Source organism: Leuciscus leuciscus (assembly GCF_965113295.1).
Source record: "Leuciscus leuciscus genome assembly, chromosome: 8".
Taxonomy (NCBI): domain Eukaryota; kingdom Metazoa; phylum Chordata; class Actinopteri; order Cypriniformes; family Leuciscidae; genus Leuciscus; species Leuciscus leuciscus.
The window spans coordinates 41,737,553-41,744,851 of NC_138732.1; positions in this window are offsets into that span (position 1 = coordinate 41,737,553).

The window sequence follows — 7,299 nt, forward strand, 5'->3', positions numbered from 1 at the left end:
GCGAAGATTAAAAAACATTTAACCTATGCCTATATATATTTATACATATATATATATAGATGAATATTTATGAATATATATAAATACAGTATATATATATATATATATATATATATAAAATGTGACGTAGTTAATCTGGTTTATTCCTTTTTGGCTAGAAGTTCTGAATGGCCGGTAACTTAAAACATTTGTAGCCAAATTGGCCGGTGAGTGAAAAAAGGTTTTTTTTAGATTTTTTTTTTAGCTTTCATCTTTACATTTTTTCCCCACTCCAGAACTGTTAGTTATGATTCATGTGGAGCTTCTGCATTCTGAGCTCAGTGAAGAGAAGCGCGCCCTCCTCTGGCCAGAGTCAGCACTGCTTTCTTCATAGGGTCTGTCTCTGTATCTGTGTGCACTAACATCGAGATTTTAGCAGAATAAGTGTAGAAATCATAGAGTTTATTTCTGGTGGCTTTTATCAGATTCCACAAAAAAATCTAAAACAGAACATCATGAAATAATGCTTATAAAAAGAGATTATCACGAACAACACCTCATCCGTAATGACATTTTTTTGGCCCACAAACATTTCCTGAATATAACAACATAAATGTATCATAATCCATAAAGCCCGTGCAGTTGTTCTTCTCCTCGTCTCGTGTGCGTTCACAAGCCCTCGCGCTGAGATTGAAATTCTCCTTCTCATTACCAGTCTTAATAGACTCCTTCGACCTCATCCCACACTGAGATACCATCTGATCCATAGAATTAATTAATTATAGCCCAAATATTACAGATTATTAAAAATAGCATAAGTAATAGTGTAATATCTCAAGCTGTCGAGTTTAATAGTCAACATTGTCTTGGCAGCTCTTATCAGTGGGAGACACCCGGTCAGAATATTGATTTCTAGTCGTTTTAACCATCATCTGCTGTTGTGATGGAGAATTGTCAGGCTTTTACTGCTCTGTGCTCATTTAAAATCATTAGATTGCTTCTGACGCGTTGACTAAAGCTGTCTTTCTCCCAGAGCACTGGAATATTTATATACTGTGAAAACTGACAAAGAATGTGCATGTGTTGTGCCAGAGGAACAAGAGCTGGAATAGTCCAAAATAACATCATTTAGTGCCCTAAAAATCTGCCACGAAACAGCCTTTTTCATCTGCCACAATATCTGCATTATATAAATGATCCGTTTCTGAAAAGATTTTGTGGTTTCATTATTTTAGCTGATGCATTTAAAACATTTGAAACCGGAGAGTTTTTAATGATCAACTCGACCAGACTGAAGGAGATTGGTCAAATGATCTGGAATATGTAACTGATTTGTTCTGACATGTCAGAAGTGTCATGTTATTTAATTGTCAATAATGAATATGTTATTATGGTGATTTTCCTCACATATGATGTAGGCTGAAGCAGTGAGGAACTTGGTCCGATGTGAATGGGACAATTTACATGCAAATGATTGTGCATAATATGATTAAATTGCCAAAATCATGCAACGGGCTGCTGGGAGGGAGTTGTTTAATTACAACGGCAATTCGCCCAATCAGCTGGCCGAACAGACACATGACTTGAGTGTTCATGGATAGACATGGGCTATGAAGACATCTACTTTATGGCTGGTTCAAGTGGACAAGGTCTCGAGACGCGTCTTTTATAAAGTTGAACTTATTGTAACTTCAGCGTCGCGTTTATAGAACGCATGCGCGAATATACTGTTAAAGACGTCCGTCTAGCGCTTGTTTGTGTAGAAAAATAATGGAAAGGTGTAATGTAATGGAAAACGCTTCTGTGTGAACCTGCAAACACAAGGTTTCGTGCTGTAAAATCTGCATTATTTAATCAGCCTGGGATGGTGCATTGGGATTATATGTAGATTTGTGTGCAAATTTAGCCTACAGTCTGGAGAAACACTGTATTTATTTCTTTTTTCTTTTTTTGGCCCCAGGAAAGATGAGATTAAAAGTTGAATGCAGCTCTTCATGATGACGGGATAATCATCTTCATCCTCACTGCTGATCGTTTTACCTATTATTTAGTGCAACTCTTAATTAGTTGCTTCCAAGGATCATTGGCTTGAGTGATTGCGAAGAACTGACCTTTCATGTCGCACATCTGAAGCAAACAGAATTCAGTTTCGTCACACTTCTCTGGTGTTTTTCATGTGAACTACACCATTAGGATTTTCACTCGAGGATCTTATAAGTTCAAAAACTTCTTTTTTTTTTTGTTAACTAATATAGAAGATAAAGTATAAATGTACTCTTAGGGTGATGATTCTAGACTGTGATTGAAACAGAATAGGCCTACATGTTTATATATATATACATGTTTATAATACTTCATATTATAAGTATATATTTATATATAGCCTACATATATACAGCCTATTTATAATCGTTTCTATAATAGCTGTATGTTTGTGATTTTTGTGGTCAAATGCATTATAAAGACTCGCTGCTTCCAAGTGTCCCGTTCTCTCGTTAATTTCTCTGGAAACAATGATTATCCTAACCTTAAGCCATGCAGTGCGGGAGATGGGAGATGGGAGGGAGAAAGTAAGGAAAAATAAGCCTATTTAGTGTGTTTCCAGTCCAGTGCTCTCGCTGACAGCTGTGTATATCAGGGGCCACATCATCGCTCACTCTCCTCACACTCCTCACACACTCCAGACGGAGATAATAGGCTATTAGAGGCATGGGATTAATTTGTAGCCAATTACCACTCACAGTGGAATATGAATGCATAAATAAGCCACGGCCTGTGTCTAAGTTTTGGCGAGTGTAAAGGGAAGGGGAGGGAAGCGGAGCCAGCTGCGCGCGCGTGTGCGCGTGTGTGTGTGTGACATAAACGCGGGGTGTCCTGAGGGGACGGTTCAAACCCAAAAAGGACCTGAGCAGGGGGACATCAGCATCTCCAGCTGGATCAACTCCTGACCAGCATCTTCCAGACGTGTTTCAGCAGCATGTCTCGTGTTGAGTGAACAGCAGAAGTGCGAGAGCTGGAGAGATATGAACCGGGAGAAGGAGAAGACTGGAGACCCCACCGGAGTGATCGTGGCCCCGCAGGACGGAATGGACGACGCGCTGCCGGTGTTTCACTGCGCCGCGGGGAGAGACGCGTTACCGGCGGACAGCAGAGACACCTCACCGAGACACGAGCACGAGCACGAGCCCGCGGGCGCGCCGCCGACCATACACCGGACCACGTCCTTCTCGGTTCTGGACATTTTGGACCCCAATAAATTTACTAGTAAGAGGCAAGCGCCTAACAGGACAGGTTGTGAGTTCATGTTTGGTGCGGAGAACAGAAGCGAAGACTCAAATCACACGATCGAGCACAAGTCTTATCAGGAGGACTACGACTGTAAAAAACCTGCAGGGATTTTGAGTAAGTGACCATGGTTATTCCCCTTATTATTGTGTGTGTGTTCAATGTTATGTTTAACATGATCGCGTTAAAGTAGTTAATAACATGGACATTCTTTTTTCCCAAGAATATTTAGGTTAAAATTATTGGAATCTTTTATTAAAAATTGTAATACAAAATGTGTAAGTGAAATGTGTGTTTTAGCTGGGCAGTCACGAAAGTTTTTCGACGTTATAACACACTTTTTTAATCACTTTTCGCTTGAATTATCAAATTAATTTATAAACGCGCAAATATTTCATGCAGTCTCATAATTATTTAGGACATAAAATAAAAACATTGTTGATTATTAGATCGAGTATAGAATGCTTGAAATATCCTGCCCCTTATTCAGACCTGTTGTGTGTTTATTATAAGAAAATCGATACGTTTTATAACATAATTATTTCTTTATTGTTAACAAATGCAACTTGGCCTTTAGCCGTCTTCTTCTTCAGCTGAGGTCCATAAAGAAGGACTTTAACTAAAGTTTATTTACAGAACTAATTAAACTAGTTTTGAAGTAATTACAGTCCCTATAAATGGCCATTATAAGTCTTTCAAGTTTTTGATTGAGTGGTTGTGAAGTGAAAGAAAGGTTTAATAGAATTCGGCTTTTCTTGAGACTGGTGGAAACTTTCACTTATTGTTAAATGTTTGTCACTTGGTGTGTGTGTGTGTGTGTGTGTGTGTGTGTGTGTGTGTGTGTGTGTGTCAGGTAAACTCCATGGTAAACTATATGAAAACAACCCCTCAGACGAGTCTTGTGATTAGGACCGCACTTTTTAGTTTTTTTGGGACCAACGATCGATATCACCCTTAATAAGTATAATAGGCTTTAATCTTGTAATTATCCGAATTTTACCTCTATAATTTAGATGTTGAGAGAGAGTTTGCAAGCTGCCTGAAAGAGATATACTCATTTCTATAATAGGATATCGACCAGATCCTCCCCATTATCCGCGTCTTTACGCACAGACCTGCCTTAAATTAAGCGCAATCGAATGGCTTTAATTGTTTTTTTCTTTAGATATGTTAGCGCTTTGTCTCGAGTCTAAATGGTGAAAAAAGAGAGCGCAGTGTTCATGAGGATCATCTTATCTTCTGCGCCTGTGTTTGCAAGGACAAATATGCGTCAACCTCTATGATTGATTGGAGGCCGCGCGCGAAAGCAATTCTCAATAAACAGTAATTGTGGGCTGCAATAATTTGATAAGGTTTGTGCTGTTTTTAACAGCCGCTTTAAATGCTTGAGTAAATTGAGAGTTATCGATTAGTTGTGATTTAAGATGTCAAGACGAATTGACACGCCAAAGGAAGTGGCATCTATTCACTCACTTCATAAACAAGACAAAAAACGCTCATACAGAAATATCAGCTTCATTTCAATTCTAAAAAAAATCATTCTGTGTGTTTTTTAAACTAGTAATGCTGTAACATAATTATTTAAATCAGAAGGTCCATGCATCTGTGCTACAGTTTATTTCAAACATTTAGGAAGAAAATATGTTTGCGTTAACCAGTGGACAGCCAAAGACATTTTAAATAGCCTAGTAAATTTAAAGGACAAAATAAAATGTTCTATTTTAGAATTTGTTATTTACACTTAAAAATAAAGGTTCTTTATCGGCATCGATGGTTCCACAAAGAACATTTAACATCAGTGGAATCTTTCAGCTGCACAAAAGGTTCTTTATAGTGGAAACGGTTCTTTAGATTAATAAAATGTTTTTCACACAAAGAAAAAAAAGGTTATTTTAAGAACTGATCACTTAAAAATTATTTGGCGAAAAACAGTTTCACTGAGAAAAAAAAAAAAAAAAACTTTTAGGGCCTTTATTTTTAAGAGTGTAAGGAAAAAGGTGAAAATAAATAACAACATTTATAGCTACTTACTAAAATGCCTATTTTTTCCTTCCCCGTATTAATTTATCGAAATTCGGTGAACCTGTTGGTGGAGACACATCCACGTCAGTGAGTGTGTGTGTGTGTGTAGCTGTGTGGTTCACCTGTCCATGCTGGAGTTTTGACGGGTGTTTTGGTGTGTTCCCCAGAGGACGGGTTCGTGTTCCGGTCAGATGAGCGCGAGTCTGACGGAGAGCTGTGCAGCGAGGAGAGCGCGCTCACCGGGAACAACGACACCGAGTTCGGGCAGCACGAGGACGACGACTCCATCAGCAAGAGCCCGGACGGACAGCAGTCGCAACAGTCCTCAACAAACGGACAGAATCACTCGGCGAAGCCCAAGCGGAAGCGCTCCGGTTCGGACTCGAAGTCAGGCAAACCCAGGAGAGCCCGGACCGCGTTCACGTACGAGCAGCTGGTGGCTCTGGAGAACAAGTTCAAGTCGACGCGATACCTGTCCGTGTGCGAGCGCCTGAACCTGGCGCTGTCCCTGAGCCTGACGGAGACGCAGGTCAAAATATGGTTTCAGAACCGCCGGACCAAGTGGAAGAAGCAGAACCCGGGCGCAGACACCAGTGCGCCGACCGGCGGGAGCGGAGCAGGGCAGAACGGGTCCCTGAGTCCCCTGAGCCCGTCTCCCCCCATGAGCGCACACCTGTCCATGCACACCGGCTACCCGGGCCACGCGCCCGGGGGACTCGTGTGCACGGCGCAGTTGCCGTTTCTGCCGGGTCACGCGGTTCTGTCGCCCTTCATGCTGGGCTCGCAGACTTACGGCGCGCCCACGTTTTACGCGCCGCACTTATAAGAACAGAATCACGGGAGGAGGACAAAGAACATCTCTAACTTGAAGCACTAGATTCTCTCACACACGTGCAAAGACACTTGATAGGTTTGTGATGGGAAGCGAAATGTTTTTCAACCTTTGCTGCACTGTGGCAAACCCAGAACTCAGTTTACGTGCTAATAATTAGATTTCGAATTGCTTCATTTTGATAAAATGTGAATATTTCTCTAGGTCAGACTGTAAATATTCAGTTATTATGAAATGTGTTTAGACTTTAACTTTGAATGCAAATGTAGTAGGGAATAAAACGGTATGTATCGAAACAAAGAATGAGATTGTCGTGTACAAACAAACATAGGCCTAAGGAAGAGTTTATCTTGAGTTTTTTACTGTGGGCCACATGATTTAATTCTGAAGTTGCATAGACTATGCTATTATTTAATTGTTTGTCTCACAATTAAAATGTTGAAATAAAATGACTACGTTGTAAACTATTCCGTTGGCGTTTATAAGGCCAACATAAGAACTAAAGTCTTTACAAAGGTTTGCATGATCCTGCATATTTAACGCATCATTTTTAACGCAGAATTCGATCAACTGAGAAATCGCTTTAACGAATAGCAGGAATAAATCGCGTTCTATTGCTTCTCATTTTATGCCATTTTTAGGCTGTAGAAAGTCGGAAACCATTGCGTGTAATTATGGAAATATTGTGGTCGACTGAATTTATTTGAACTTAACCTAAAAAAATGTAATGCAATCTTTTTTTAAAGCAGTTTTAGTGCAAATACAAGAATAAAATTCAGTTCCAGAAGGTTTAAAACATTCGAATTCGTTTAGAATATAATGTAGAAAATGTTACATTTTACATTCTAAATATTTACGTTCTTTTTTTCTTTCTATTTGAGCACTAATGAGACATAATGTCCTCTTCAAATCGACTTATTGATTTGAGAGTTGCTTAAATATCAATAACGATGTCAGCTGATGGCTGTGGAAGGGCAGGTGAGAAGTAGGCTACTAAAATATTTCGATCGCAATTTACAGTTTATTGTTCGTTAAAATATTGTTTGGTCAATTAGGCTATTGCTGTTATTAATATATTTCCGTGTATTAATTAAATTCATTCGACTGTCAATGTTTAACACGGGTCTCTATTAAATCGTTTCTGAAATCTGCGCACTTTCTGAGATATTAAAGAGTCAAAC